The 8,148-nt window shown below is 37.5% G+C and overlaps 1 pseudogene; it reads right to left on the reverse strand.

The window, feature by feature from the left end:
* Positions 1-4,868: 4,868 nt before the first annotated feature.
* The window catches only part of LOC116093588, a 16,155-nt pseudogene continuing 12,875 nt past the window's right edge, over positions 4,869-8,148 (reverse strand).

Raw genomic sequence — 8,148 nt, forward strand, 5'->3', positions numbered from 1 at the left:
TCCAAAAGGGTGCTTCCCCATGAGAGTAAGCTCTCAAGGTCTATTTCTTTTAGATTAATAATATTCCACTGTTATTTATTTTTTGTATTGGTTATTTTATTTATTTACATTTCAAATGGTATCATTCTTCCCGGTTTCCCCTCCATAAACCCCTTATCCCCCCTCCCCTCTGCTTCTAGGGTGCTTCCCCACCCACTTCAGCCTCACCCTCTAGCATCCCCTTATACTAGGACATCAAGCCTCTACAGGATCAAGAGTCTCCTCTCCCAATGATGCCAGATAAAGTAATCCTCTGCTACATATATAGCTGGAGCCATGGACCCATCCATGTATACTCACTCTTTGGTTGGTGGTTTAGTTCCTGGGAGATCTGGGGGAGGGGGTCTGGTTAGTTGATATTGTTGTTCTTCCTATGGTGTTGAAATCTCCTTCAGCTCCTTCAGCTCCTTCAGTCCTTCTCCTAACTCTTCCATTGGGGTCCCCATGCTCAGTCTGATGGTTGGTTATAAGTTTCTGCATCTGTATTAGGCATGTGCTGGCAGAGACTCTCAGAGGACAGCTCTACTGGGCTCCTGTCTGTAAACAGTTCTTGGAATAAGCAATAGTGTCAGGGTTTGGTAAATGCAGATGGGATGGATCCAAGATTCTCTCTTCTATCTCTTGTATTTTGTTGGTGATGCTCATATCTGTAATTCCTGTCCTCTTTCCTAGGTTTTCCATTTCAAGGGTTGCCTCACATTTGTGTTCTCTTTATTGTTTCTGCTTCTAATTTTAGGTCTTGGACTGCTTAGTTCAATTCCTTCACCTGTTTGATTACGTTTTCCTGTATTTCTTTAAGGGATTTATTTCTTTCCTCTTTAAAGGCTTCTACTTGTTTACCTGTGTTTTCCTGTATTTCTTTCAGTGAGTTATTTGTATCCTCCTTAAAGGTCTCTATTATCTGCATGAGATAGGACTTTAGGTCAACTTCCTGATTTTCAGGTGTGTTGCTGTATTCAGGGCTTGCTATAGTGGGAGAACCAGGTTCTGATGATGCTAAAGTATATTATTGGCTTCTGTTGTTTATGGTCTTGTGCTTGCCTCTCGTCATCTGCTTATCCCTGCTGTTAGCTGCTCTGGATGTGTCTGTCTGGTACCTGCCTCTTGTGTTCCTAGATTGTTGCAGTCTCCTGGTAGGCTCGTGGGCCTGTCTGTAACAGACCTCCAGTGAGGCCTTCGGACTATGGGGTCTTCAGAGAGGCATGCACACAGGTGACCTGTTTGAGTGACTGCAGTAGCTCCTCTCAGAGGCCTTCAGACTGTGGAGTCTTCAAAGGGGCAGACAAGCTGCTGATCTGTTTTCCTGGCTGCAGCTGATCTCATGGGAAGCCTTCCAACTTTTCGGTCTTCAGAGGAGCAGTCAAGCTGGTGATCTGTCTTGGCAAAAGGTGCTGGCTGGAAGGGGAGTAGAATTTGGGGGCAGGGGGTTGGGGGTGATAGGTCTTTAGTCTACTGGACTTCTCTGGATTCTCAGTGGCTGTGGCTATTAGGGAAGGTCTCTTACCTGTTGCCCTGTATGCAGTGGATCTCCTGGGAGGCCTTCAGACTGTGGTGTCTTCTAGCTAGCAGAAAGTGCTGGCTAGAAGGGCAATTTCCATTTTCTTAACTGTTAAGAATGATGAACTCTAGTGGCATATTTTTAGCCCTTTTTATTTCTTCTATTAAGAACTCTGAATCAGAATCATATCTCATTTTTCATTGAGTCATGTGTTTCCCTGGTTCTTTGTTTTTTTTGTTGTTGTTGTTGGTGGTGGTGGTGGTGGTATTTTTTTTGAGTTGTTTTGTATATTCTAGATATTAGTGTTTCAAAGATTTTCTCCAACTCTGTGGACTTGCTCTCTACTGGATTGTTTCCTTAGCTACAACAAAGCATTTTAATTTTCTGGGGTCATATTTGTCAATTGTTGGCATTAGTTTCTGAGAAAATGATGTCCTATTTATAAAGTAATTTCCTACACTTATATCTCATAGAGCATTGCTTATATTTTTGTTCTAGAAATTTTGGTATTTCAGGCTTCACATCAAGGTCATTGATCCATTTGGAGTTGAGTTTTGTACATGATAATAGATACTATTCTAATTTCATGTGGACATGTAGTTTTCCAGATTCAATTTGTTGAAGATGTTCTCTTGCCTCCATGTGTGTAATTTTGACATCTTTGGGAATTATCATATAGCTGTGCTTATGTTTGTGCCCTCTATCCTGTACCATAGATCTTCATGTCTCTTTTTGTACATTGACCTTCTTTTTACCTATATGCCCTACAAGTTCATTTTAAGGCCTTTTAATAAGTTGTTTCTTATTCCTGATGTCTTTGTCCCTCCATTCATCAATTAGCTATGTCCAATTTACATATTGTAATCAGTACAGCTACTGCTTCCTCAGAAAAACTGTCCCTGACCCCTCAGGTTAAGCTTTTTTCCTGTGATATTCTCAGTTGACCTTATATTTTTCCATTTTAGTTTTCATTTCAGTTGTAATTGTTTATCTGTGAAGCTTTATAAGGTGATATTACATCAGTGTTTCTCATTCTATGCCCCCTCTGGCAAGCACAGTGCCTAGGACAGTGAAGATGGTGAGTGCACACCTATGAAAAAAGGAGAAGAAAGTAGGAAATGAAGGACAGGACTGAAGAGAGAAGGGATTCAGGGAAGATGATGAACAGGCATAGAGGTAGGAAGATGGGGAAGAATTAAGGGAAAGGAAAAAGAAGAGATATAGGAAATTTGATTTTATATATATATATGTGTGTATGTGTGTGTGTGTGTGTATGAGCATAAGGAGTTTATAGGAGCCAAACGTCTTCAGAGAAATATTGACTTTTAATGTTTTTTCCATTCATCAGTGTCCCTAGCTTCTCTATGGCTACCTTTCTGAATAGGAACAGTGTCTACAATTTTCAAACTGAAGGCAATAGGCTAAACTTTCTGAGGACAGTACCTCTGGCATGAAGTTGATAATGATCTCAACAGATTACAGCATGTGTGATTTTAATAGATGTCTTTAAAGAAGTAGTTCTATAGTCATCCCAATCTCCTGGTTATTTCTCCCTTTCTTATTTACCAAAGGCTATAAGTATAGAATTCTGTACCTCTATTCGGGTGATGGAGAAAGTAGAAAATAAATGTCTAAGTAGGACATGTTAAGTCATTTATAAATGCATTGCTTCATTCAGTCTGTCCTTTGTTCCCACGGGTAATTATGAATTGCTTGAATAAAGGGATAGTCACCAGTCTTATGGAGATTAATATGAGCAAAAGTAGCACTTCCCCTCTGGTGTAGTTAATATCTGAAGTCAGTTGCTTCCACATCTACTTTTTATTATGAAGAAAAGAGACAACACAAAATCAGTCATCTTAGAAGGTTTAATAGCAAGCTAGTCTTTCTCTGATATCAAACAGCAACTCCTCTTTCCATATTGAAAAGGCTAATATAGCATTGGAAGTTGTCTTTTCATTCTACTTTTATTGTAGTGCTGCAATTTTAAGTTGCTATAGTAACCACTTTTGATTTGAGTGAAGACTTTATTATTGTGATTTTAATTGTTTGGTTTTATTTTCTAGTCTAGCTCCATTGAATTTAAAAAATGAAAAGATAGATTATCTTTTACTATTCTCTAAATATCATGGAACACAAAGACAATTCAGATAATGATTTTGTATGACTAGCTTTGAAAATATATATTTACATATCTTTCCTCAATATCTATTTTAGAAATATTAGGCATTATACTAAAGTAGATCATTGTTCCATATAATTAAGCCTAAGAATGTCAGTAACAAACCTCCAACATGCCACTGAAAATATACGGTATACAAATATTTATGTAATATATTATTGTCAAAAATTATTTATTTCAGTTTCATATGTTGCAATGAAAAATATAGCAATCATTATAACATTTATGGGTTAAGGAAAAAACTTATATTGAATTCATCTGATTTTATCATAATATTCAATTAATATAATTTAAATTATCTGTGTCTGATTAACTTTTCTAATAATAGCTGCCTTAGTTAGGAATTTTATTGCTGTGATAAAACACCGTAACCAAAATCAACTTGGGAAGGAAAGGGTGTATTTTAACTTACAGTTTCTTGTCACAGTGCATCACTGAAGAATTTAAACAGGGCAGTAACCTGGAAACAGGAGCTGATGCTGAAGCCACAGGGAAGTGCTATTCACTGCTTTGCTTGCCATTACTTTTTCACTTTGTATACACCCCAGGACCATCTGTCTAGGGTGGCACCATCTGATCATCCACCGTCACATCAATCATTAATCAATATTTGTCTATAAAACAATCTTTCGGCCGGGCAGTGGTGGCACACGCCTTTAATCCCAGCACTTGGAAGGCAGAGGCAGGCGGATTTCTGAGTTCAATGCCAGCCTGGTCTACAGAGTGAGTTTCAGGACAGCCAGGGATATACAAAGAAACCTTGTCTCGAAAAAACAAAAAAAGTAAAAACAATCTTTTGGAGGTTTATTCTCAGTTATAGGTCCCTATTCTTATATAATACAAACTTGCATGAAATGTTTGTTAGCATGGCATAAAACTAGTCAGCACAACAGTTCTATTCATGACTTAGGGCTTAACAAGTCAAAATAACCAATTTGATTTCTAAAAGAACAAATCATCTCATCCATCCTGACATCTTGGACAGCTTGGAATCTAAACCCGGAGTCCAAATAGAACTTCAGATAGAACTCCTCGAGCTAGTTCACACTCCTGATCAGTGTCAGCCAATCACTGATTGTTAAGCTCTGGAATGTCAGCCACTCCATGCACCACTGAGCCCCAAGACTGAACAAAAATTAAAATAAAACTCTAGTTTATCCAGGGCATGCTCAGGTTGCCTATCATGCCAGAAGTTGGTTGGATCACTCTTTGTGTCACAACTACATTTGAGGGTTCTTGAGGGTTAGGAATGGTTAGAAGGATGAGTAGACTTGAGCCTGGTGCTATTACCCTTTCTGACACTGTAATATTTGATCCATTTCTTAAGTCAGCTATCTTTAACACCCCATGTAAATCAGCACCAGATATGGGGCCCACCACCCTCTCTGTGACCATCATATTTGAAGCCTGTTGGTTATCATGAAAGTACATAGAGGTCTTCAGAGTGCCAGAGGTGGCACAGGATTATCTATATCTTATATTAATGCTTTTTCTTATATTAGCATAGCCCAGAGGATCAGGAATTGGCATAGGATGGTGTATGCCAGCACCAGCAGGGTAGGTATTCTCAGAAATTACTGTAGCAGTGCCCAAATGGGGGGAGATGGGGAGATGGCCACTAGCAAGGAGCATTGTATGCTGAGGGCACATCAGTTCAGAGTTTTGAGGATGCCAAGAAGGATCAGAATCTGGACATGAGTCTGTTTCTTTTTCCAGGCTGATATCTGCCAAATTCTTAAACTTGAGCCCCAAAGTATGCAGGAAGCTTTCATCCAGATCGTCTCCAATGAAGGTACAACAGCCCATGGAGCCTGCAAGGGATCCCACACTTTCGATGTCATAGATGAGCAGACAGTCATTGGATAAACATCCTTCATCTTCAACAGCATAAGCATACACTTTCTGGCAGAAGTAACCTTCCCTGAAATTCATACTGAGATCCCCATCTCTACATTCTCTCATTGAAGAATCTTAATGTTCCTGAATATTCTTGGCATATCTCAGGTATAGTTGATACTTTAACTCCATCTATTAGTTCAAATCCTATAGTTCCTTCTCCTCTTCCTAGATCTTGCATTTCTCTGCAACAATATTCATTTGTATAAACTCCTGAGTTGTCAATACATTCTATAATATTGGCATCACCAGGTGGCATTTGTGGCACACAGATTGTGGTTATATCAAATGTTTTTTCTTATATTAACACTAATAGTATAATGAACTTGAGGTACAATCTTATTTGTGCCTATGTGGTCTACAGGGTTGTTTTTGGTCTTTTTTTGTTTTGTTTTGTTTTGTTTTTTAATGTGTGCCATGTAGTGTATCACCAGCATGTTGAATAAATAAAATATGGCTACATTACAAAAAAAGAACATCCACATCCCCTTACCCCATCTCCTCATATACCAGTCATTCCAACTACCACACCTACCTAGGACCACATGGATTCTGAACCTGGAATTCCAGATTGGTCCAAAGACTAAACACTTAGCATCATTCATCTCATGCATAGCCTAACAAGTTCACGTAACAGCAAAACAAATATCCAATCACTTACCCAAAAGAGACTAGACCAGATATCCATTCAAAGAAATACCACAAACAAGTGAACTCTAGATGCCTATAACCCATCATAAAAATATAAACATAATGAACAACCAAGACTACATGTCTCCTCAAAGAGAACCTCCATCATAATATTCTCTAAAAATCAACAAAATCATAGAAAATTTCCCAAATCTAAACAAAGTGATTGCTATCAAAATTAAAAGGGCATGCAGAACACAGCATAAACAGGACCCCTAAAGGAAAAGTCAATGATACCAAATATCATAGCTTTGAATGTAATATTACAGTGAAAGGCAATTCGTATGGCCTAATTTTATGGGAGGAGGGGAAATAAACCTAGAATTACTGTAAGTACAAAATGAGAATTAAAAGTCCTTTTAAGGTTCACTTTAAAACTTCTATAAATTATCAAGATTTACCAAATTAAAATACAAAAATGTATTCCTTAAAAATTAATAAATGGGGTTGTGGAGATGCCTCAGTCAGTTAACTGCCTGCCTCACAAGCCTGAGGACCCAGGCTCTTATCTCTGATTCCTGTGTCAAAAGCAAGGAGTGATTACCTATGTCCGTAAACTTAAAGCAAGAAGGGGAAGACAAGCAGAGCTCCTGGCCTGCCTGGCTAGTAAAAATGGTAAGAGGTTCAGTGAGTGACACTCTCTCTCTCTCTCTCTCAAAAAAAAAAAAAGGTAACATAGAGAGTAGGCATCTAATGTTGATCATTAGATATACATCTGCCAGCATATGTGCATCTCTGTGTGTATATGCACAAACATACACAAAATATGCGTACAGAACACATACAGAAAATCAAAATTAAAATTCATTCAATTTAAGTCTCAATTATAACTTCATGCTTCTGCCGGGTGGTGGTACTATACACCTATAATCCCAGCACTTGGGGGGCAGAGGCAGGCAGATTTCTGAGTTCAAAGCTACCCTTGTCTACAGAGTGAGTTCCAGGATAGTCAGGGCTACAAAGAGAAACCCTGTCTCAGAAAAAGCAAAAATAACCCAAAAGAAACAAACAAAACAACAACAACAACAAAAACAAAATAAAACAAGTTCATGTTTCTTTTACATTAAAATAGACATGTTCTGAAATTCATTAGAAATATTCATTTTTGCGTGTATATATAATTTCCCTTAGAGGTAGGTATGTTTTTAAATTAATTCATCTACTAAAATTAGGTTAGTGTCTTCAAAAATAAAAATTCTGAAGTACTGAGCAAAACCTGTTGATGCATGAACAAACTATAATAGCACTGTTTCAGTAAAATAATGTCGCAATCCTCAATAAAGTATTTGAATATGACATTTCATATGTCAAGATTATTCTACAACCTATTGGCCAATTATATAAACATTTCTTTATTGGTTTCAGCAATTCTTAGAGGTAAGCATTTGTCATCATTTTGCAAATAAAAAAAAAAACATACCCAAGTTTCTTTTTTCTAAAATACTTAATTTTTTAATCTTATCTGTGCATGTTTGCGTGTGTATTGTTAATGGAGGCCAAAAGAAGGTATTTGATGCTACTTGAACTAGAGTTGCAGGTAGCTGTGAACTGTCACACTAAGTATTGGGAACTAAACTCAAGTACTCTCAACCACTGAACAATATCTCTAGTCAAAAATCAAAGTTCTTAAATGAATAAAGGATTTACTAAAAATCACACAACTAATGAGTATCACTTACCTGATATTTTGTTCAGTGCTTTCTCATTAAATTCACAATACACATTGTTTTTAGTAGTTGAAGATTCATTTCTAGTAGTTCCCTGAGTAAAAGATTAATCTCTTTCAGTCTAGATAGAAAAGAGAAACGAAAGAAAAGGTTCTTGAACTTTCAATTCAGGCTTA

Source organism: Mastomys coucha, chromosome X, assembly GCF_008632895.1.
Source record: "Mastomys coucha isolate ucsf_1 chromosome X, UCSF_Mcou_1, whole genome shotgun sequence".
NCBI classification, from domain to species: domain Eukaryota; kingdom Metazoa; phylum Chordata; class Mammalia; order Rodentia; family Muridae; genus Mastomys; species Mastomys coucha.